Source organism: Tursiops truncatus, chromosome 12 (genome assembly GCF_011762595.2).
Source record: "Tursiops truncatus isolate mTurTru1 chromosome 12, mTurTru1.mat.Y, whole genome shotgun sequence".
In the NCBI taxonomy this organism is placed as follows: Eukaryota; Metazoa; Chordata; class Mammalia; order Artiodactyla; family Delphinidae; genus Tursiops; species Tursiops truncatus.
Window position 1 is genome coordinate 71217435 of NC_047045.1, and position 25351 is coordinate 71242785.

The 25351-nt window shown below is 38.5% G+C and overlaps 1 long non-coding RNA gene across 1 annotated transcript in view; it reads right to left on the reverse strand.

The window, feature by feature from the left end:
* Nucleotides 1-25351, reverse strand: part of LOC117314511 (uncharacterized) — a 357472-nt gene that overhangs the window by 85149 nt on the left and 246972 nt on the right. The window contains exon 7 of the long non-coding RNA XR_012324902.1: nt 13901-14010. This is a non-coding gene — a long non-coding RNA (uncharacterized lncRNA). The remainder of the gene's footprint in view (nt 1-13900; nt 14011-25351) is intronic.

The window sequence follows — 25351 nt, forward strand, 5'->3', positions numbered from 1 at the left end:
TATTACCTTACCCTTTCCAGCTTGCAGAGGCTGCCTGCATTCCTTGACTCATGGCCCCTTCCAGCTTCAAAGCCATCAATGGCCAGTTGAGTCTTTACCATGCTAATTCACTCTGACACTGATTCTCCTGCCTCCTTTTATCACTTACAGGGAACCCTGCGATTCTATTAGGCCTACTTGGATAATTCCAGAATAATTCATCTAAAAATCCTTAAGTTAATCACACTGCAAAGTCCCTTTTGCCACGTAACGTGATAGATTTACAGGTTCCTGGAATTAGGACACTGACATCTTCGGGGGGCTATTATTCTGCCTGCCACCTTGTCATTTGGCCTGAATCTGGAAACAAATCACCCTTGTCTTTGGTAATCCTGTGGAAACCTCTTATCTTTCAAACATGTGCTACACGGTTGCATTCTGGAGAGGAATTCCCCATAAATAATTGTATCTCTCATTTTCCCACCTCTGGGTGTGTGGCCTGAGGGAGTAACACTAACTTTGCACAAACTGAGCAAAGGGTTTAGACTGCCACCTCCTATGCATATAAACAGCCTAAAAATTAGCTGACTTAGCAGATGATGACATCTCTGGGCAGTCTAAAAATCCATTTCTGTTGCTGGCAGAAGATAATTACAAGAAGAGAAAACACATTCCATTCTTATCACCAAAATAAGAAAGACAACACCACTGTATATTGTAAGAAGATAAAATTCAGTGAGAGTCAAGCAAATTGCATCATTATTAGAAGGATCTACCCTAAGCCTGGGAGATGGGGAGAGAGGAGCAGGACGATGGGCTCCAGAATCGGCGCTGACGAAGGCGATTCTCCTCATTTGCCTAGGGTAAGTCAGCCTGTACAGTTAAGCGAACCCAGGGGCCTAACACATTAACTTGCCATTGATATATTCTATCTGCCTTGGCACAGCTAGTGTTTCTGGCATTATTTATGCAGGCAGTCTTGCTACATTTGCACAGCATGTGGCACTGTTCATAGCAGGCTCCTGATTATTGTCAATGAATAATGCCCCAGAAGCTCTTAACCCTTTGTGCTTATGCCTAATAACTAAACCAGCAATAGCTGCTTCTCTGTGTTCTGATTAAAATTACAGCACAGCCGGGCTTCCCTGGTGGCGCAGTGGTTGAGAGTCCGCCTGCCAATGCAGGGGACATGGGTTCGTGCCCTGGTCCGGGAAGATCCCACATGCTGCGGAGCGGCTGGGCCCGTGAGCCACGGTCGCTGAGCCTGTGCATCCGGAGCCTGTGCTCCGCAACGGGAGAGGCCACAGCAGTGAGAGGCCTGCGTACCGGAAAAAAAAAAAAAAAAATTACAGCACACCCACAAATAAACTACCAGCGGCAGGATCCTTTTGGCATCAGTGACCACCACTGCCAAGTTACAAGTTCATATTTTTCCCTGTTATACTATAAACAGTGGTCACTGCTAAGACTTTTTTAAAAGGTGATGAAACCTAAACATGGATATCAGAATTTTCTGAAATCACATATGGCTTGAATTACCCAGGCCAAAATATGTATCAGGCCTTGCTTGGGAATTTACCCATGAGGGATGTGGAGAATAACCGCAGAGAGGTGGAAATTCCTACACAGTCATTCTTCTAAATTATTAAAAACTGCATGGAAATTTATCTTCTAACATTCAGAGACTTCCTTCTGCCAGCCCACCTTGTCAGAGAGCTTCAGAAGAGGCCTGTGGACCCCAAAATTTGCCCTTCATGGCTCAGTCTGATAAAGAGAAAAATCCCTCAGAGATTTCCCCTTTACCTCTTCCCAAAGGCCACGTAGAAACACTTTTCCAAATTTATAGGAAAACTGGTTCTCCTTTGGCTAAAATACCATGAGGGTAATCTCTACGCCTGATGCCTCGTTTAAGTGTCTCTAACGAATATATTCCAAATTCGTGCAAGAAGCAAGCATTCAGAAAGACATATTAACCTCTTTTATGAGATCACTAAAGGCACTGCTTAATTTATGACTCATGACTTATGAAGACAGTACAAAGTGCCACAGACACTAGAGAGGGAGGTAGAGCCAGGGCCCTGGACAGAGTGGTCCTGTTTGTCAACTGTAGTGATGAGGGACGTCGCCACTAAAGGGCTCAGGACTGCCCACACCTCTCCTGGACTTTCTCTGGCCTCCTCATATGACAAGGGCATGTTAGTTTCCTGAGATGCCAAAACAGATGACCACAACCTGGGTGATTTTAAACACCAGACATTTATTCTCTCACAGTTCTAGAGGCCAGAAGTCCAAATTCAAGGTGTCACAGGGCCGTGCTCCCTCTGAAAGCTCTAGAAGCAGTTCCTTCCTTGTCTCCCTTAGTTTCTGGTGGCTCCAGGCATTCCTTGGCTTATGGCTGGATAACGTCAGTCTCTGTCTCCATCTTAACATGGACTTCTTCCTTGTGTGCCTCTGTATCCAAATCTCCCTCTCCTTTCAGTTGTGAAGTCACCAGTCTGATGACTGCATCGAGACCCTTAACTAATTACATCTGTGAAAACCCTATTTCCAAATAAGGCTGCATTGTGAGGTTCCAGGTGGACAATCTATTCCAGAGTCTGGCTCCTCTGCCTGGGTTAGGCTACTGTGAGAAGAATTTGCATTCTCCTGGCTCCCAAATATTCCTTATCCTGCAGCCGCCCTGGTCCTCTGGTCCTCGCAGGAGGTGCGCCTCTCCTGCTCTGAGGCCCTGCTCTGTCCCAGGCTTTCTCCCAAAGGAATTCCCCAACCGAGCTGGCTCCATTCCATCCCCCGCCTTCTCTGGGGAGACAAGATGGGCCTCTGTCTCCGAGGTTCTCTTCTTCCCCCTGGAAGACTTTGCAATCTGCCACTCAGCACTCAGGCAACCTGAAGGAACGCAACTTTATTTAAAATACACTTTTCTTTTTCTGTATAAAGGTGATGCAGCCCTGTTATGAGATTATTTTTTAAAAAAAATAATCAGAATATTAAAAAGAGAAAAATCGTCACTGATATCACCCATAGAGACAACCACTTACTGTTTAGATGAATCCCCAACAATCTTTCTCTATGAGATATGTTACACTTTTTTAAAGAGTTAGGACAAGACTGCATGTTTTGTTTCCCACCCCTTTGAATCTCAGATGCCCAGAACTGAATGAACTCATAAATTTAATTTTATGATATAATAAACACCTATGAAAACAACACTCAAGTATTAGAATTTCTTTTCAGCTTGCTCTTTTCACATTACCTGTCCTAATTATTTCCTCATGTCATTAATAATCTCTAAAACACAATTTTAATGGCTGCTTATTATTTCATGTTATATGTGCGCTGCAATTAATTTAAATCATCCTACATTATGGACATAGAGACCAAGCCCAATTTTAATAAAATAATAATAAAGCAATGTATAACTTTATTTATAAATCTTGAATATCTCTGATGTTACATCAAAATACATTTCTTAATCAAAAGATAAAGATGTTTTGAAGTTTTTGATACATAAAACTAAACCTCTAGCTTATAACAATTTATAATTTCACCATCTGGTTCATTACTCTCTTCAAACACTATTAACTGTGTCAACTTTGACTAACTCAAAAGACAATGTTATAGCATTCTCATTTGCATTTCTTTGATTACTAGGGAAGTTAGAGATTCTTATCATATATTTATGAATCATTATACTTCTTTTGTAATGGCCTCTTCAAATTCTTTACCTGTTTTTTCTATTTATCTTTTCAATAACTCACCTGTTCATTCAACAAATTTTTATTGTGTGTCAACTACGTGCCAGACAGTTGGCTGGATCGAGGGAAGAGAATGTTGGGGGCGAGCGTGGGGATGAATGTGTGTGTTGGTTTCTGCCTTCATGGAAAATTATGTTCATTTTCTCATAAATTTATAAGATCTCTTTATGTATTAAGGCCATTAACACTTTGTCATGTGTCACTAACATTTTTACTAATTCATCATTTTCACATATGGTAAGTATTATATTATGGAAGTTCGTGAGAGATTATTTGTAACTGGGGAGGGAGAGGAAGGAAGGAGTTTATTTTTTGAAAGAACGTTCTCACCAAAAATGTCTAGCTATTATTCTTCTCATTCTCTTGTGTTTTCACTCTTCATGTAATTTTTCCATTTGGACTTTATTTTGATATATGACATGAGGTTTTAGAACCTCATTCTTTTCCAAATGGTAATTAATTATCCCAGTATCATGTTTTAATGATCTGCCATTTTCTCATTATTTAGAAGTTCATGTTTATCATACATAATATTTTATAAACATCCAATCTGTTTCTAAGTTTTCTGTTCCATTCCATTGTTCTGTCTATTCTTAGGCCAAGGTCACAGTGTGCATTATTCAAGCTTTATAACATGTTTAGTATAGGACAGTGCAAATTATAGCATTTTTACAAAATTTAAAACTCTCTTCTTTTTCCTCATCCAGGATAGCTTTATTACAAACACCAAAGAACAAGAACCTCCCATGGAGACTTTGGAATTGTCATAATTTCCCTTTAGACTGTAAACTATATAAAGTTTCATTCACCTTTATTCTCAGTTGCTAAGTAATTCTTCCTAATTATCTTTTACTCCACAGTCCCTTAATATACCTGACCCTAATGCCCCATCTCACAGGACCACACTAAACAGAACTGTCAACGCAGGTCATCTATTTAAAACTCGGTCTCATAGACCAGGAGAGTTGTAGGACCAAAGGAAAGTTGCTTAGACATTAAAAGGAAAAAAGACAGTTTCAAATGCAAATTGAATTAGCAATGTAAGTTTATAAATCAAGAAAAATAAAAATTCAGTTAACCTTTCCTTTGTATTGATTTATATAGTACAAGTATTTTGAAAATGAAAGTATTTTAGATATTTTATGATTATTAAAAGATTTGTTGGCTAGCCTGGTCCAATAAAGCATTGCTCTAGAGAACAGACCAAAATAGAAATTCCCTAACATTCTTATTTATAATAAACTCTAAGAGCTGCACTGGGTTCAGATAGCCATCTGCCAGAGCTTTTCCCTAAGAACACCTATGCAAGCTTTAGTTCTTTCTGAACCTTCTACTTGTCCCACATTGTTCTTGTCCCTGGCTGTTTGACCTGCAACATTTGTGTGTATACAAGGAAGATGATATACATGCTTACAAAAGTACAAGTTTTAGTACAGCATCACAAGCAAATGTATGTATTGTTTCCATGAGTTTTGGAAAAAGAAATTAAACAATGAACTCGCTTACATTTTCCAGAGAAAGTTCTGGAAAATCAGCAGATACCAAACTATTTATTTTCTATAAAACTTGATAAAACTGAATAATTAGGGTGCTACATTTATTCAGGTATAAGCGATAACAGCTTGCTTAAAACTTTTTCAGTCCATTCCAAATAACACAACTCATTCACCCTTTTCTCTCTAGGCACCTAAAAATAGGTCAAATTTCTTATTCAAAAGTCCAAAGAAACTTACCTATATATGTTGTTATGCTCTATTCAAGAACTGGGTTGAAGCAAACCAGGTACCTCTTGGATAAAGCATTCAAACTAATTCCAATGGAAAATAAAGGGCCACATAATTCTGCTGTGAGATACAGGATGAAGGACCAGCCATGAAAAGAGGCAAACACTCACTCACAAGCCCTTCTATGTGACGTGTATGGTTTCATATGTATTGATCTCAACCTTACTCCTTCTTTTTTTTTTCCTTTGGACATCTTTATTGGAGTATAATTACTTCACAATGTTGTGTTAGTTTCTGCTGTATCACAAAGTGAATCGGCTATACGTATACGTGTATCCCCATATCCCCTCCCTCTTGCGTCTCCCTCCCTCCCCTCCCACCCTATCCCACCCCTCTAGGTGGTCACGAAGCACTGAGCTGATCTCCCTGTGCGATGCAGCTGCTTCCCACTAGCTAGCTATTTTACATTTTCAACCTTACTCCCTCTTAAGTGGTTAGTTTCTCAATCCCAGCACCTCCGCCCCTCTGGTGTTGAGCATGAAACTCAGACTTTGAAAGGTGCACTGAAAGTGCTGAAAGACTACCCCCAGTTTCTTTATATACTTCCTTGGCAGCTCTTACGTAGCACCAGGAAACAGTCCCATCTCAGAAAAATCATCACTAGGGATTCTTCCAGGGGTCTCAGGACTTGAACATGCCCCTCATGTGTTGTTGAGGGGTGCTTTGCAAACAGTGTCGCTGAAAATATCTGTGTAAGAACTGAAGTTCTTACTCACCCACAGAATCACAGCGTTCAAGACCAAAAAAGCTGCCTCAACCATGCAGGCATCAGACTGAGGCTATAAACATGCAATGGTCACTGGACCCTTAATTCCAAGTAGGTCCTCTTCACAATTCCCTTTTCCACAACTTTTGAAATGTCTTATTTTTCCCAATTTCAAGTGACAATCACTCTATAACTAGCTATAATTTAATTTATATGTAAATTAATATTTTCGTTTATGTTTCAATTGAGGCTGAAAAAAGTCACTATGTCTGGTTTATTGAAAGCTAAAAGATTGAGTCTTCTTATGTAAACTAAAGATAGAATTCTAAATTATATTTATACTTTACAATTTAGTAAGCTGATTATATTAAACTGGACTTGTGACATTTTCTAAAATGTCTGGAGTTTTCTTACTCAGCACATTTTTAGTTCACATTTCTTATTAAGAGCTCGTGAACTTATTGTATCACATTTTCTTTTTTCTGATCCCACGCTGAAGTCATAGTCATCACATATTTCTTGGCAATTTCAGGAGTTATCTGCTCCTTTCAAGACAGGCTTGTTGAATGCAAACTTTACCTGGACTTCATGGAATCACTTATTTCTTGTGATATTTCTGTAATATCACACCAGAGGAATGAGAATGTTCTATGACAAAGATCTAGGGAAATAAAATGTTCTATGACAAAGATCTAGTAAAAGTTCTTACTTTCCCAAGATCTTTGTCACAGAACATTCTCATTCCTCTGGTGTGATATTACAGTAGAAGTTGACAAAACTTCAGTGACATAGAGACTCCAACGTACAGGGTCATGCAATTAAAATTATGTATAACACTGACTAATTAAACAAATGCTCAGGAACACATAATTTAGTATTCTTTTTATGCACTGACAATTCAAAATAGATGACTTGAGTTTAATGTGACTTATAAGCAGTTAAGGTTTTTAAAACTTTTAAAATAAATAAAAATATACCCAGAAATTTAGATAGGTCTTATAAACAATAATAACTAGCATTTATACAGTTTTTGATGTGCCAAACACTTTATCGGTCCATTTAATCTTTACAACAACTCGAAGTTAGATACACTCGGCCCTCGGTATTTGCAGAATCAGTGGAGATGGAGGACTGACAGTGCTGCCATTTTATTACAAGGGATTTGAGTATTCGCTGATTTGGGTATCCGCGGAGAATCCTGGAACTAATCCCCTGCAGATACCAAAAGACAACTTTACTATTATCATCACTTTCACAGATGAAGCAGCTAAGGTACAGGAAGGTGAAGTAACTTGCCCAAAGTCACATAACTCCAGAGGCAGAGTCCAGATCCTGACTCCAAACTCATGTTTTTAACCGGAATGCAATACTACCCTTAAAACTTATTCCCAGGCAGTTTCCATTCAAGTATTACCCAAGAGCCTGACCTTGCTAAAAGTCTATTATCAGATGAGTTATGACTAATTCACATAGCTACGCAGGATGGAATCCACAGTCTTGCAATAACATCCAAAGCTCCATCTTGGCCCGAAAATAACTGCCATGCAGAGGTCCTAAGCTACAAATGCAGGATTTAGCATATAAAACTATAAGAGGCCCAAGTAAATTTGAATTTTAGGTAAACACAACTTTTTTAACATAGGTATTTTCAGGCCTCTGATATGGTTTTCTGTTCCTATATCCCCCTCTTCCCCAGCCAACCAGCTGCCCTGTGATAGCAACTCCTCCAGCCCAGTGCCTAAGCCATGTGACTTAACGGACTGAATTATAGGACAGCCCCCTGTCCAAAAGGTTTAATCCATCTCTTTATATTTCAACTGAAGCCTGAGTCGCAGAAGGTAGGGTATTTGGATGCCAAAGCATCAGCAAAAATTGTCACAAATTCTGAAATGTCATTCTCACTCTCACCATTCTCCTGGTCCCCAGTTCTCAGTGCAGTGAAACATTCAGCACTTCACATTGAGAAGAATGTGTTTCTGACTCTATCACTTTCTGGATATTCAGTTTCAGTCATAAAACGTAAAGAGCAAATGGACATGGTCTTTGGACATTTGAGGACAGAATGTGGTCCTGGATGCTATGTATCTGAGAGTCTTTGGCCTGGGGATCAGGCCAAAATGCATGATTTCATGTAAAATTAACTACCGGGTGAGCTTCTCATTACTGAGTTCACAGTGGCCTTGAAAAATATTGTCCCTCAAGGTATGCCAAGTCAAAATCATGCAAAGTGCTATTTAATTGATGCATTGAACTTAAAGGCAGCCAACTCCATCATATTAGCCCTGTGTTGGTCACATCAGCAACTGCTCAACAAATAACTTGTTGACTGATTGACTGAAGGGATATTGGAAAGGTACTGGGTGACTTTCTGCTGTATGACAAGATGTCCTTAGCAAGGATGAACCCAGCAGGGCAACAGAAAGCAATTGTGGAAGCTGCTGAAAATTATTCATGAGAGCCAAAAAAGAAGAGAAACACATTATCTGCATTCTATGCTGGTTGTATAAGCACTGGAAATGGAGTTATCACAGCAGCAAGGACAGAGAAAATTGCACAGGATTGAGAGGAGGCTTGGATTTTGGTCCTCTGCCAATAACCCTATTGGAGGCCACGGACAAGTTCATTTACATTCTCTCTGAAGTTCAGTTAAACATTTTCTAAGGTCACTTCTATTCTTTAATTTTATAATTTTTCTTCTGACTCAGGTTTATATGTATTTAAGCATCAAGAAATTTCAGCTTTCTGTCTCTTCTCAAGTATTGATTTGCTGCTTTCATTCCTCAACTTTCTAAGCAGATCCCATACTTGAAAAATGTCAATTTCTTATGAATATCCCTACTTCTAAGCAAGTTCAGCTAGCTAGATTAATCAGTATAGACCTAGAGCTGTCATACAATCAATCCTTCTTATAGGCATTCATTCTTTTAGTTCAGTGAATGCTGAAATTCTAGTCAATAAATATTTAATATTTATTAAGAACCGCCTACATGTTATGCACTGAACCAGGTACTGGTGAGAAGGTCTATTCTCTCAAAGAGCTTATAGTCTTGGTAGAGAAATAGAAACGTAAACAGAATTTCATCAAATTGTGGTACATTCTGTAACAGAAGTGTTTACAAAGAGCCGTGGTAGGCTAGAGGGAAGGTGACCATCTCCTATCTGAATCAATCAGAGAACTTGTTCACAGAGCAGGGACAATTTGAGCTGAACCTTGAAAGATGAGGTTGTCAGACAGAAGAGCTAAAAGAGGCATTCCAGGCAGAAAACACAAGATTATTCTGCAATGATTCACACAACTGATAAAGGCTTGAGGGGAAAGGGAGCTGGAGAAGCCAAAGAGGCCACGTTGATAGCTAAAAAGTCTCAGAATGAAGAGAGAAATGAAGAATCAAAGTAAAAAAAATCATAAAAATATATTAAGATAAGTATGTATGTTTGTAGGGCAAAGCTTGAGGGGAGATTAAGAATATGAACCCCTGCTTTAGAGAAAATCTCACTAATCAACACAGAGAACAGGATCTTTTACAAGCCGGTCTTTAGAGCAAGACATTTGGTTGTAGCATCAACCAATGATTCTGTATTGAGTTTCTCATTTTGCATAACAGTGGGTCTTCACAAGGCTTACTTATTGACCCCCAAACTAAAGCTACCCTTCCTTCCCCAGCAAGTACTCTCCATCATGTGACCCCATCAATTACACCTTGTAAGTGCATCGTCTATTACCTGTTTATTTGCTTTGGACATGAAAAAATATGGTTCCTTCCACAGACGCTATCATTTGTGCTTGTGTTTCTCTTCTCGAGTAAAGAATTAATCACTTGTATGCTCCAAACCTGGCAGTGCCTAGAGCAGTGTTTGGCATATCAAAGCCAAAAATCCCATATTAACATCTTGGAGCACGAACCACATTTTCTCCTTATATGCACTAACCATCACAACATCTCAATTACCCAGGGGCCTCGTGATCCTTTGATAAATAGCGGCAAAATTTATTTCTTATTTGTATTACTCTTTGTATTTTAAAAATCCCTGAAGGATACGGCTCCTAAATCCTAATGAAACCTGTTTCCCCTCTCGACTAGAATGAGTTAAGGTGCTGGAATAGACACAGATGGGGAAAAAAAGATATAATTAGGAATCAGCAGAACAGTGGCTTTCCTACTTGCATTGCATGGTTCCTTTCATTGAGTATAATGTATGAGCTTCAGTATAATATGTAATATGGTCATCAATTTTAATTTTGCCAGTCTTTCATTTGACTATTGCTGCCATTCCCATCTGAATCTTCAAAGGGCACTGTCAGGATGATTATCACAGCCACCAGATCTTTCTCCTATAATATCACTGAATCTGATCAACTTATTTTCTTTGCAACTTGGCATCACAGGTAGAAAGCTATTGCACTCACTCTGATAATCATCTTTCTCCAAAAGCACAAATTTTAAAAGCAGTGATTACAGACTGCATATTCTGTATGTAACACATTTAATATAATAATTAATAATATGAATACAACCCATTTTAGACAGATTCTATTCCACATTGAAATGGCTATAGCACATGGGATTGAATACCCCTGCCTCTATTCAGTTAAAGCAGAGTTTACATCTCAATTGAGGACATAAGAAAAGAAAGCTTTCTCAAACTTGGCCATTTCACCAAAAAGATCTCTCTGATATTTAAATGTTTCACCTTAAAATAACTGTCCCAAGTGCATATGAAAGCCAAGAGTCTCCTTCTTTCCTCTAATGTTGTGTTTTGCACATTTTTACTGTACACAAGCCAAGTTTATGGAGAAATCAGTAGTTAGTGCTAGAATTCATGAAAAAAATGTTATTCCAGTAGGTGTTTTAGTTCAAGGGAGATGCTTTGAACACAAGTTTATATGGGCAGATTTGCTGAATTACCAACTTCAGCGGATGTTTATAGTCTCAGAGCTCACCTGAAATTCCCCAGGAAGTAAAAGGCAAGGCATTTTTTTATTAGGTTGGTAGTTATTTCCTTTTCTCTAAAATCTGAAGAAATTCACTTAGTGTCTGATTATTACTTTATCATCTGATGGATGTGCTTGCCCTGGGATAATAAAATATACAAGTGTCTTCCCCAGTTATACGAATGAAGTTATGAAGGAAAACTACGCAAACTGTGAGTTCTTGGTTTCCTACAGTAAAGTCAAAGCTTAATAGACAAAATTTCTATTTTGGCATCCTTGGTGGCTTAAATCCATGTCACTCATTATTTTCAAATTATTGTTTGAATTATTGTTGAATTACTGCTTTCTCATGTAATTAATAAAGGCTCCCATAAAATAAACATACATATTTGCATTATCTGTGCCTCTGAGATGAATTTATTATTGGAATTTACTGCATTTAATGGCAGTACAAAATCATCACCTAAATTCATAGTTTTGTGAATATAACTGACAATATATGCTATACAGTTCAATTCTTTTTAAACACTTTCAGACTCACACAGATGCATACACCATGAGATTATAAATAATGGCATTTTGCATGGTAGGCAATTACTTTCTGAATAATCTGTGTCCATTAATATTCTCATAAGTTATTGTGTTTACAAATAAATGAAGACTAGCGTAATTGCAATACTCACAACAATGAGTTAACAGCATGGGTCCCCAACTGACAGGTAAGACAGTAAGAAAGAATACTTATTCTTATTCACCACTGTACCCAATGCCTAGAACAGTGCCTGAATTTAAAAAACATTTGTTTTAAAAAATGAATAAATAAATCCTCTATAAATATTAAGTGGAAAATAATTTTCTCCTTTTGAAACTCTTTTGTAGTAAAGCGATGTAGGGGAGGATATATTTTGGTTTAAAAGAAAACAAATTTGACTTACATATATTTGACACAGAAACAGTAGCCAGGTGGGCAGGATTTTAAGGTGAATATTTCCCCTTTACAGGAGAATCTATAATTACCTAAATGTTGAAAAATCACAGCGATTTACAGTTGCTGGAAAACCTTACATGCAGCAAGTTGTGGTAACCAAGGAGACCAGTGTGGATGGGCTGTCACAAAGGGCAGAGTGAATTCAGGTAAGCACAGTGAACTCAAACTGTCTTTGGAACATGTGTCTGAGGGTGACACACTTACCTGCTCATATCTAAGGACCGCAGTCATCTCTCTGGTTGAAGACACTTGGTCTAACATATCAGCTTGTGGAGAAAAGCATGCAATGTGCCTGGTTCATGGGAAAACATAGTTTTCCATGAAGTGTTAATTCTTGGCCAGCTCTGCACCAGATGCGTTGTATGGTAACACCCCCATTTTCTCTCTTATGCTGAAAATGTCTGAGTTCTACAACTTTCCTTTTGTGTGTGATGAGTATGAAAACAGGGTGATGGAAACATGTGACACATTCATTCTAACAAAACAACTTCCTAGCTAAGTAACTCTTGACATAAAACAAGGAATTTGAATTTTCTATTTATCCTGCTCACCCTCAGCCTGGCCTAAGTCCAAAAGTCTAAGTGAGGTTGACTCTTTTGGTCCAGGGTAACTCTCCAATCCCCAGCCCCTAATCTTTTCTCAGACCTGCTCCAAGGTTGTTACTGGAGGTTTTACTGTGCTAATAAGAACTTCTGGATGGATAGGGTCCACCTTTCAGATTTTTTAATGAAATCAGAAGATGTCTGCTCGTGGACTCAAAAACTTTTGTTTCATAACTGCTACAGAATCCCACTATATCTTGGAACCTAAAGATAGGTGTATGGGGAAAAAAGGAAGATAATGATAAAAAGGAATATTAAAGTGGGAAAAAAAGTCAGAGAGTTCACACTTCAGGGGTTTTTCCATCCTCCCAGCTATTTTTACTTGCTAACTCTGCCATCTCTTTACAGATGTTGTCTGGCTCTCTGCCAGGGCGATTTACACCATGCTGGTCACACTGTCAACTCTGGCTCCACTTTCCCTTCCCCGTACTGCCAGAAAGGTGTCACTGGAAAAAGCTGAAATACTGTATGTGAAAGTCAAAAATGAAAGAACTAAGTGGGACATCTAGCCTAGGGGAGGGAAGGCTAAAGAGAAGGCGTGTAATGGTATTCAGACAGGTACAAGGTGCCTGCTGTCTCTGTGGAACTATGTCTTCAATTAAGAATGAACTAAACAGAAACCTGAAGATGTCACCAATTGGAGGGACTTTAGAATTTATCCGGCCCAACATCCTCACTTTAAAGTAAAGACATTTATGGTTGAGATATAACCCTTAGAGGCTAAAAAACTGAACTTGACAATCCACATCTATCTTGCAAAGGAGACTGATGTACTGAGGGCATGGTCAGACTAATACTTTATAAGTGTGTTTTCTATTATGCAGGATGATTTCAGGTGGTACAAAGGCAGAAGTGTATCTTAATAGTTATGTATTTACTTCTCCCATATATACTTTAAAAAATAGAATCAGCACGGCAATTCAGTAATATATAAATTTCCTGTAAGTGAAAATAAACAGACAAAGAGAAATTGTTCTCTGGGAAATGTGGCCTAGTATTTGTCCTTGATCTTCACTCCACCATCCCTGCCACCTCCTTAGTGTTGGAATGGGGCTCAGGTGGAGGAAACTGGAGCTTCTTTGAGAGACCAACAATAAGGAAGATTTTCCTAACATCAGAGGTCTTTATTTTTACGGGAAATTGGGTTACTCACTGAGGTTATGGGAATTCCTCTAGATGTATCCCTGGAAATGATTAAATCCAGCCGTCCTTGAAACTATGAGACACTTGATGAAGTCTTCACATGTTTCGATCCGTAAGTGTCTGTTATTATTGAGAAAATGTGAAAAGTGATAATACGGCCAAAAAGTAACAATACATTTAATATCTAACATGTATCATGCGGCAGACAAATGAGGTGTTAAAACCTCATATTAGATAATCCTAATTTCCTATCACAATTTTGGGGGCTGGTAGCAGTAAAATAGGAAAGAAATAGACTGAGAAAAAAATCTTGGTTTGGGAAAGAGATTTTCATCATTATTATTTCTATAAACTATATGGACTAACATTCCCCCTAAATCAATCCAAGTGTTAAATGACTATTTCAACATTGAGCTTCAGCCTCTGTAGTTAAAATGGGTGAAGAATAGGTGCACCAGAGTTAGGTCTTGTTTCTTTTACCAAAGCTAAGCTTGATCTAGATACAGCCTGTTGTGGCACTTATGAAGACGTGGTCCTATAAGAAAGTCAGTTCAACTGACTGCTTCCTACTGCTGAGCTTGGAAAGGAATCTGGTAGTAGCTTTGGACCACTCCATTTTAGGGTAGCTGAATGTCTGTACCACATTCTCCAACTGATCTTCCGTGCAATGGTGTCATTGTACCTAAGATTCCTGCTCATGAATTCTCTACTCACTCAAGTTAAAGGAATCAATACTGAAAGAAAAATAGCATTTGGTTGTTGATTTTCATAAATGACTCCAGGACTTTGAGTTTTGCAGGCCTGAGAGATTTGTGACAAACTCAGGAGATCTCCAGCTACTCTCAGAATATGATCAGAATCCAAAAGTTTCTGCTTAGTCACTTCTCAAGAACAGCAGTCGCCTTCTAAGATTTATTCCAAGTCTCCTGGCAGAGGATACACTGCTATGCTTTTTTTAAATTAGTTTTAGGCCACTAAATATAATTTATACCAACGCTCTCAGGCGAATTACTCCTGGAAAACTTTCCCGTTACCAAGACAATGTGTCAACTGACTTCTAGAGTAATAACACAATTGACCTGTCAAAATACACCCTGAATCTATAGAAAATATGTTATGCTATTAATGATTTATATTTAACTGACTTTCCCATTACTAGCTACCCCCCTCTTTATTAATGTGAGACATAGGACAACTCAGGATCCTATGAAGTTAAAAAAGGCCTTTATTTACATCTTTTGAGAAGGGATGCCAGGGGTTTCTTCTAAGATCAAAACTTTCAGTAGAGTTAGCATAACAGATTCTTGGATATGCAGTGGAAAAAATTATAAGTGAAAATAAGGATTCCGGAGTTAACCTATAGCAACAAATTACACACACACACACACACACACACACACACACACACACACAAACACATATGTTTATTATTAGGCAAAAGTCATCAATAAAATTTTGTGATCATGCAAATTATAAAGACAAAACCAGAGACATGGTTAAGTACATACTTTTCTCATTTTTCTTTGTACAATAGTCTCTAATTTGCAACAATAGTAATAAGTCAGGCTCATCGGTTTTCTTACCAAAATAATAAACATTGATTGAACTGAAGAATTTTCTGTTTATGACTCGCTGTGCCTGCTTTTAAGCATTTTGAAAAGCAACATGCTTTTTGCAAAGTCATCATTTGATCCAGACGTTATACGGATTCTCTAGGTTAGATCATCTAGCCATGTAATTGAAACTTGTTTTACTTTACGATTCAGCTCATCATATTTCTTTTCTACTATCTTTGATTTCTTTGACTTGATGCCAGTTGACATAATTATCAACACTGACTTCAACTGTGTATATGGATTTTTTCTGTTGGGATCTCACCTCCATACAAATCCTAAATACTGGAACGCCCCAGTATTTAATCCTTTGATTCTGTGGCTTTAAGCACCTACTCTGCACTGTTGACTGGCAGATTTTTATGTCCAGCCCAGCCCTCTCCCTTGAAACACAGACCTATGTGCAATTGCCCACTTCACATCTCTGCCTAGGCATGCATTAGGCATCACAAACTTAATATGACTAAAACAAATGGCCAATCTTCATCGTCCTGCTCTGCCCAATGTCTTCTCCATCTCAGTTCATAGCAACTCCACCCTTCCAAAGTCTTTGCCCCAAATCAGTGGCTTCATCTTTGAATTCTCTCTTTCTTTCACACCCCACGTTCAAACCATAAGCAAATCCTATTCATTCTACCTTCAAAATAGTTTCAGAACCTGGGAACTTTTCACCACAAATACTGCTACCAAGCTAGTTCAAGCCTCCATTACCTCTTGCTTGGATTTTTGGGATAGTCTCCTGTATGGTTCTTCCTTTAATCCTTATGTCTTGTAGTTTATTCTCACTATACAATAGCCAGACTGATCCTTTTGTAAGTCATACCATGCTCTTCTCTGCCTCAAATGCTCTAATGGTTTTCCATGTCATTCGAAGTAATAGCCAAAATCCCGATGGAACCTACAGGGTTATCCCCATCCTCCTGCCCCCAACAGTTCTGACCTATTTCCTTCTACTCTCACTCTTGCTGGAATCCAGGTATCTGGGTTGTGAAGAAAGAGGACAGAGGAATGAACCATAATGATAGACAAAGAGTTTAGATTCCATGGAGGGTTTTTTTTCCCCCAGCAAGGCTTCTGCATGGCTCATTTATGATGACAGGGAGAAGTCTGGTTATAAAGAAAGCAGCACAGCTCCTGGCCATAGCAACTGTGCACTCGTCGCGTCCTCCCAGGACAAAGGTTGGGTCTCTTTCGTCTTTTGCATTGTGAATGCTAATGCAGTACCTAATATATAGCAAGAAGATTAAAAATATTTGATATGTGATAAATTGCTAGAGAACACATAGCTCTTTCAATAATTTTGGCAAATAGTCTTTTGGAAAATATCATGAAGGGTATCTTTAACAGTTAACGGTATGCCATACCCGATATCGATTACTTTCATGCTAGTTAGGGACGGGTTCACCAACATGACAACACCCCTAACACTGTTAGCCTACCAGTTCCTAGGTTCCCCTGTTGATGATCAAGACACAAAATGCCAAGTTGTGTGAGTAGTTGAGAGGCCCATTTCTAGGCTTGACTTTAAGGGCTTCTGAATGAGGAACTTTTTCATCATGGCCCTCATTCGTGCAGAACCTATTCTCTATGTCTTTGAATTTATAAGGAGTTTCTTGGTCAAACTTTCTAAGCCTGAATATCTATATCTTATCAGTAAAATTTCCCAGAATTTGTTTGCTGTATCCTACTGACCCAAAAGAGAACTCCTTTTCTACATATTAAAAACATCATTTGCATGAATAACTGTTCCTTTAATTTCTGGGACATGAAGTTCTGCAGGCTTACTGACTAGAAACTTCTCCTGAGGCATTTCAAATGTTGAACTGAGAAGCACATTAGGGAGCTTCAGCATGAAATTTCATATCCAATATGATCCAGCATCAAGTCGCCTAAGAATTAATAGTAATGGAATAGTATTTGGAAAGGTGATGCAGTTCTGAAGTAGCATAAGCATCTATACTTTTATCAGAGTATAAAAGTCTCTATAAATGTCAACCTTCAACCATGACTGAATGGTAATGGTCAATGGGACATCTACAATATTTCAACAGTTTCAGAAAATGTCTCAGTCCTAGTTCAAGTGTGGACTGGATGTAAAGATTTTATGATGACACATATTTAGGCCCTAAAGACTGAAGGAACATATGTTTTGTTTTCCTTATTTTTCACATGCTACTAATTTATTTTCCTCCAGGTCAAATAAATGAACAACCGAAATCAAAATGACTAATCAAACTTTTCAAAAAGCCTTCAAAGTAGCCAGTTTTATCAGTGTTTATCCATAGCATTATCCCCTCTGTTTCTAATACTTTTCCACCTTGTTCAGAGAATTCCTACTTATTCTTCAAGGATTACTTCAGGTGTCAATCACCCTCCCACCTCCTCTGAGGAACCCGTCCCTTCCCCACTCACCACCACAACCTTCACTAGGGAATCGTTTTCTCTTTCCCCTCTGATCTTACAGCAACTCTCGTATTTATTCTGTCCATATCTTTCCAACTAGACTGTGATCATCTGGATGCCAGAGACCATTTTTTCTAACCTTCAAATCCTCAGTGCAAAGCAAATAAAGTGTTAAACAACACTTGGGATTTTAAGGAATGGAAGCAACCAACATCGTAATGTCTTTAAATCAGTTAAACAAAGCTTCCCTTTTATAGACTCTATGCTCTGCAGTCTTGAATCTCAAATATCACTGTGACCTAAGCAACAGTCAGAATGTCTCTGCCAGTGAGCATGTCATGCTCAGTGTGCATTTTCTGGCATCTGGGCTGATCTTCTTGACCAGAATTCACTTCATGTGGATTGAGGACAGCATTTATAGGAGAAGCTGCCCTATCAACTTCAGTAACAAAGAACATTGATCTTTCCTAAAAGTGGGATCACACCACCTATTCTCACACAGATTCCCTCTAGCAGAATCCCATCCTCCTTGAGACGTGCTGGACTGTAGAGAACAGAAAGGGTCATCCGTAGCTCTTTCCCACCCAATTTTCTGTAACAAAATTACCTTAAACCAACTTATCCTGTAGTCCCTGCTGTCCTCAAACCAAAGCAACTCTCAAGGTGACAGAAGACTTGATCCACCACCATGCTCCCGGCACACAGAAACTCTAGACTATTTCTTTACATAAGCATTGACCACAAAAGGACAAACCAAGTAAAAGGATGGCACTGACTTGAAAAGGAGAGAAAATTAGTTTAACTGGTACAGACACTAACTTCACTACTCTCAAGAGCATTATTTCCTTTCAACGAATAAATATGTGCAGCAACATGCTTTCTTGACTTGTTATTCCTGCTCCATCTGAAGCACTTGGAAAAGGCAGGCAAATATTTTGGCGCTGGGAGGGAGCGGCAGCAGTGGCTTTAAAAGTCCTAGAGCAAGTAGGTGTGCAGGAGACAAAGAGGGTGTCTTTGGGCCACGTTTCAAAGTACAGTTTCATTTTGTTGATGTGGCTGTTGTTTTATGTTGTAATTCTATTAGAAATGCTGGGAAGGGGAATACTGGATTTTTCTGGGGTCCTCACATGCTAATAATCATTCACCACTGACACTTGAACAATTTAATGCATTGGAAAATAAATCTGTGTTTCAAATCCTCTACACTGTGGAACTTTGTGTTCCCAGCTTGTTCTATTTTTGCCGTTGGACCATTTCATTTTGAAGACACACTTGCGGAAGATGACAGCATTAATTTAGCTAACAATATTCACTTTGTTTTCATTAGTTGTTTTGTAGTTTTATATTTAGATGATTGATCTGATAAATGTATAATACCCAGAGGGTGCCTCTGTTTGTATTAATAACAGCATCTCATTCACACTTCATCAATGATAGAACAGCTCAGCTTCACTGTCAAAGGAGTATGAATCAGAAATGTTCATGAGAGGCGGAATACTTTTAATGCAGATGGAAATTACAGGGAGGGTGGGATGAGGTGGGTAGGGAGGAAAAGTATAATCTGAAGTACAAGACACTGTGTAGGGGCAGCAGACATGGGTTCTCTAAACAGCTGACTTGGGCAAGTCAATTAAACCATCTAAACCTCAGTATTTTCCTCTTCAAAATGGGTATGGGCAAGTTACACTAGAAAAAATTCATGATTCTATAATTGTATACTTATATACGTTGAGTTTATAATTGTATCAACACTATTAATTGAGTGATGATGACCCTTGTGATCCCCTAACAGAAAACTTTAGAAAGAAGAAATGATGGTGTAAATAATTTTTGGAAGTCAATAAATTATAATAACCATTTATTGGATGCTTATGTGACAGGCATTATGCTTTCTTATGCATGTTATATTATTTTATCACCACTACCATATTGTTCTATGAGTACTTCATCCTTATCTTAAAAATTTTAAAATCTAGCCTCAAAGGGTTTATGTAACCTGCCCAGTCACATAGCTAGAACCAAAATTCATATCCAGAACTCTCAGACTTCTAAGCCTGAGCATTTAACTATATCACCTCTGAGTTAACTTCTATAGCAGCCATATTTATGAAGTTTCATCTTCCAAGTGTACACTGCAATTACAAGTGTCCATATCTGTGTCACAGAAATGCACACCATTTCGTTGAGTCCATAATATAGAGATATGTTCTACTACACCACATTACACAATTGGTAGAGCAGGGGGAGATAAAGGTAGCCTTAGAAATAAATGCTTTGGAAAACATTCTAAGAAAGAAACAATAAGTACTTGAATTTATTTTATTATTTGTTTATGTATGTTGTCTCAGAATGTCTACATCCAGGAAAATGCATGTGTACTTCCATTATTATCCTCAACACATTAGATGAAATCATCTTTACATGCGTATTTCCCTCACTAGACTTAATATTTCTGAAAATAAGAGCCCAAGCCTTATTTATCTTTAAATTCCCAGCATGTAACCCAATGTTATACAAATATAGAACAGTAAACATCAGCTATACATAATTTAATGAATAAGCATTTCCCCAAAACCAATTTATCCTGAAAATTTCCCGTGCTACCCCTTCCTTTGTGTATCTCTGAAAGAAGAAAAAAAGTAAAAAAGAAATGTCTAATTCTACTAGAGTAGAAAAGAGAAAGCAGAAAAAGAAACTGAATATTTAAAACATGGTTAGGCATCCATGGGAAGGAGAAAATAGTGCTATCAGAATGAGACTAAACCTTACCAAAAGGAAGGTAGTCTGAAAACTATTTTTTTAAATGTGTATGTTCCTTACCTGATATAATTTATAGGAAAAACTTTAATAGTGTTTTCTACAAGATGGTTTATAATGACTTCAAGTACTTATCAACTCTACCAAAAGGGAGTTTGAAAAGTGGGCCATTAAGATCCAGATGACCGATGGGGAACTGAACCCATTAGCAGCTGAGGGAGCATGGCCTTAGAAGACACCAACAAAGCAATTTGGTCTTAAAATATGATGTGAAAACTTAAAGGTGTGAAAAGAGACCAGAAGTAAGAGCTCTGCTGTCATAGTAGGATCTCTGTCCTTGGTCATCTTGGGGGCAGGTAGCCTATCTTGCTCTCATTCTCCCCATCCTCCTTATTTATCAGTATCCTAGAGTAAATAATATCCCAGCACAATTAAGTATATGGAAAATGAATCTATAGTCACCCCAGGTTAGATTTCTCATATATTTAGAGAACATGTCTACATCAGTGGCCATGAGTCATATCAAACAAATGACCATTTCTCCTTAACCATGCTCCTAAAATTATGTACAAAAATAGCTACTTAAATCTCCGCTGAGTCCTTCTATTGTCTTTGAATGCTGATTCAGAAGGACTATTTGGTGTTTAAAAACTTCAATGCCTTCTTTTCTAGTCTTTTTCTTATTGTTTTGCATGGGAGAATAGAGAAATCAAAGTCATACTGCCAGGGACTCACATTAGCATAAATATTTCTTTTTTCTATGCAATTTAAAGGTGAACTTTATGATGAAGAAAAAAGAATGCAATCAGTCGTCTTTTGCACAATGGGAATAATCCTGTGTAATCAATAATAATTTTGCATAAAAGTATTTAATTTTAAGTGATCGTGATAACATTAAGTGGTACCATCTTTGTATTTCTCCTGCTTTCATTAAATTGCTCCTTTAGGTGTGTCACTACACAGACAGGAGTACATTGATAGGTACCTGAGCTTGTAGAAATCAATGAAAAAAACGCATTGTGGTTCTTTCTAGTTTCTCCCTGCCCTAGATCCTCTCTCCTCCCTTTGCTGCCTTTCTCTGTGCCCCAGGAGACTGATCCCTACCTACTGCATCAGCCAGGATCCCTTCCAGCTGTTCCCCGCAGGGGCAGCCAACGGGAGGCACTCCTCACAAGAGATTGAAGGAGAAGGGGGAGTAAGAAGGTTGGGAAAATGTTTCCGTCTCCCTCTCTGCTCTGAGTGGTGCCCCCCCCCCATAACCCCAGCTCCTGCCTGGTAGCCCCTCCTCATTTCTCAAGCTCTCTCTGATTCCAGAAATACCACCGTCTCCCCATTTCCCTTTAGACCAGGGTGTGGTATTGGCTTCCTGCTGTTGCTTGTCTCGGTGTCTAATCCCCTTTCTGTTCTCTGACCCAGTAAGCCAGTCCTGCATTAAACTCTCTTTATTGGAGTGGATTCTGTTTCCAACTAGGCCTTGACTGATCAAACTGTGAACTTGAAAGTAGATCAACTTAAACTTTTCCCATTCCAATCCCTTAACTCTGTTGAAATATCTATGAAAATAATGCCCCTTCTCTTTGTGTAATTGAGACTGGGATGAACCAGTTCAACAGTAACGTAGCCAGAAGGGATCTTTAATCCTGGTAATCAGGGAGCATACTGATGTTCGCAAATTTTTACACTGGACAACCGCTTCTCCTTGCCCCCGCTCTGGAGTCACCATTCTTGCCAACAGCAATGGGACATCATATGCCCTTTTACTGCAATGAGAACAGAGAAGGACAGAGCAACACTCGGAGGTCAGAGAGCAGTGCTGGAGTGATAACACCTTGGAATCTGAGACAAAACAAAAACTCAATAACATTGATCACGTCTGGATTGAAATTTTTTACATTTTGTTCATCAGGGATTTTTTGCGTTAACTGAATGGTTAACATATTGCATGTTTGAATTATTTATCTTGGTTAATGAGGTTTTTTGGCACCCCCTCATATTTTATACCCAAGATGAGTGCCTCACTCTCCTCTCCCTACTCCAGGCCTTTTTGGAAAGAGTCAGAAAATGAAAAGCTGTCTCAAATTGAAAGACAGCCAAGGCTAGATTATGGTACTGTTATTAAAGATGCAAACTTAGAATTCAGACACACTTAAGTTTGAATTTTTCCCCTACCACTTACTAGTTGTGACCTTGGACAAGTTTCTTAAACTCTCTTAGCCTCAATTTCCTCATTGCAAGATGAAGATAATAATGTAGATTAGTAAACCCTAATCTGCATTGCAACATCCCAAAAGTTCTTGGAACTAAATGATTGTTTGTACCTTCGGCACAAACTAATTTGCAGCAAATTCTTACTGAGCTGAGGTAAGGAAATTCATAGTCTTTATTTACCCCACAGATAAAGCAATTATTTATGGGGTGCTGCCTCAGATCCCACTGGGGGTGACACAAACTAAATATATGTTATATGTACCATTTAGCCTGTCTGAAATCTAAAAGTTCTGAATTCAAAAACTTAGATAAGCCTAAGGGTTTTGGATAACGTCTATGAACCTGTAATGGCTCTTTGTGGGGATTCAATGAGATGCTGCATGAGAGGACCATCACAGAGTGGGTCCTCTCATGAGTGGGTCCTCTCACCTGGTGACACTCACTGGAAAACAGGCTTTCCCAGAATCCTAGAAACTCAGAAGCAGAGATTCCATTCCAGGCCCAGACACTGCTTGCTCCCTGGTGGAAGATGAGACCTTGCAGACACTGAGCTGGATTATAGAGGCAAATAGGTTATATAAGTCCTTCCAGAAAATGATGTAAACCCTGGATATTAAAGGGCAGTGTCATGGCAAGAATGAAGATGTATCCTCTTTGTGTGGACAGTGCCTCAGGCAGCTATAGGCTCCTGTTAGTTTTGGGGGGAAGCCAAGGAAGCTATGCTGACATATGCTGTGTCTGCTCCTATCCTGTGAGGCCACCTCCCTTCTGATTAGGTTTGCATCCCTGGCTAATTAAATTAGGAACTTAATCTAACCGTGCAGTAGTGCAGTATGTGCGTTGGGAGTGGGTCTCTTCCTAACAGTTGCAACCTGGCTGAAGCGCTGCAGTGCTCAATAAATATTGCTTATTAATGTCATCTTAATCATGATTGTTTCCTAACTGGTAGCAGGCATTTTTCAAAATTGAAGCTTTCTTAGAAATCAGTTGATTTACAGCATAATCTTTGAGCAATTGCAGATGCAGAGACTAAAATTTCACTGTAATTTTGACTAAAAGCTTGATTGAAGAAAGTGAAAACGTCATCCCAGCCTGGGGTGGGATGGGAACTATATCAGCAGAACATAAATGATGAAGCGACATCTAGACTGGACCATAACGGAGACAATTCCTTTAATGGTACATGACTAAGGATTTTACCAATTTCCAATAAGAATCAGAAGTTAATTTCAAAGCCTGAATTATATTCTTCAGAGTTACTTATTTTTAATTATTCTTAAATTAACTTGCAAGAACAGTACAGAGTTTTTATTTCACAGGATAGGTTTAGTCATTCTCATTTTTTTTTTTTTGCCTACACATTGTCTTCAGAGTTTTAGATGATTAATCTTATTGGGGACCCCATCTGTAACTTCAATCAGAATTCTGGTGCTCAGAATGGGCAAAGCAGATTAGAGCCACTCTCAATGGTAGCCTTGTATCTGGGGGAATCACCTGTGAAGATGACCCAATAAATGGATACAAACACCCCTCAGACTTGCTGATGTTAAGGAGGAGTTTGTGTACTTACCAGGATCATCTGACAAGATGGGCAATGGGGTAAAACACTTGACTCACTCTGCCTCAGTTTCATTTATAAAATTAGGGAGTTGCACTAGAATATTTTTTCAAATTTTTTCTTTCTGCAGAACTCTTTCCTTATATTATTTTTTTAAGTAGGAAGCCCAAAATATGACATAAAAATAGAGGCATACTGTTTGAAGCAGGAGTTGAGGTGCCAAGTCAAAACTTAAATACTAACGATTTTCATATGTATTTGCCTGGGGTTTTTACATTTGGTCTTCTGTATAATTCTTTAGGATGGTGGTTCAGATGTCATTATGTCATTCCTCTTCTGTGCAAGCAGGAAGCACATCAAGAGTTAAGTAACTTGTTCATAACCACACAAGTGACACCATGACTTGAACTCAGGTCTCCTAATTTAGAATAAATATGCAGAGGTCATTTGCAATAACTTCCCTTAGCCATCAGAAAGTCTCAATTCTAGTCATTGTCATTTCTCTGTTACTAGTTCCTAGTTCTAACTAGATAAATACCTGGTGGATGCTCTAGAGGTCTGACTGTCACCTTCCTTAAAGCAGTTCACCTGGCATTTCCAGGTAGTGTGGTCAATGTTGTTACCTGTAGAAATGCAGCCTAGCTTATTCTGGAGCATCAATCTACAGTTAGAGAACTTCTAGTTCTGGTATGTTTGACAGTCCGTAAGGGGAAGCTTTGAGCACCTAATCCTATTAAGCATATTGTGTTTTATAGATGTGGGGGAGTTGGAGGGGAGGGAAAGAAATAGAAAAAAAAAAACACAATTAGGTAGTGCATCTTATTTGTAATTTGCTATTTTCTTTACTCTCAGTTCATCTCTTGGAGCTGAATCAACAATCTGTCTCCTTCCAAACAAGTTTATTTAGTCAGCATAACCAGTG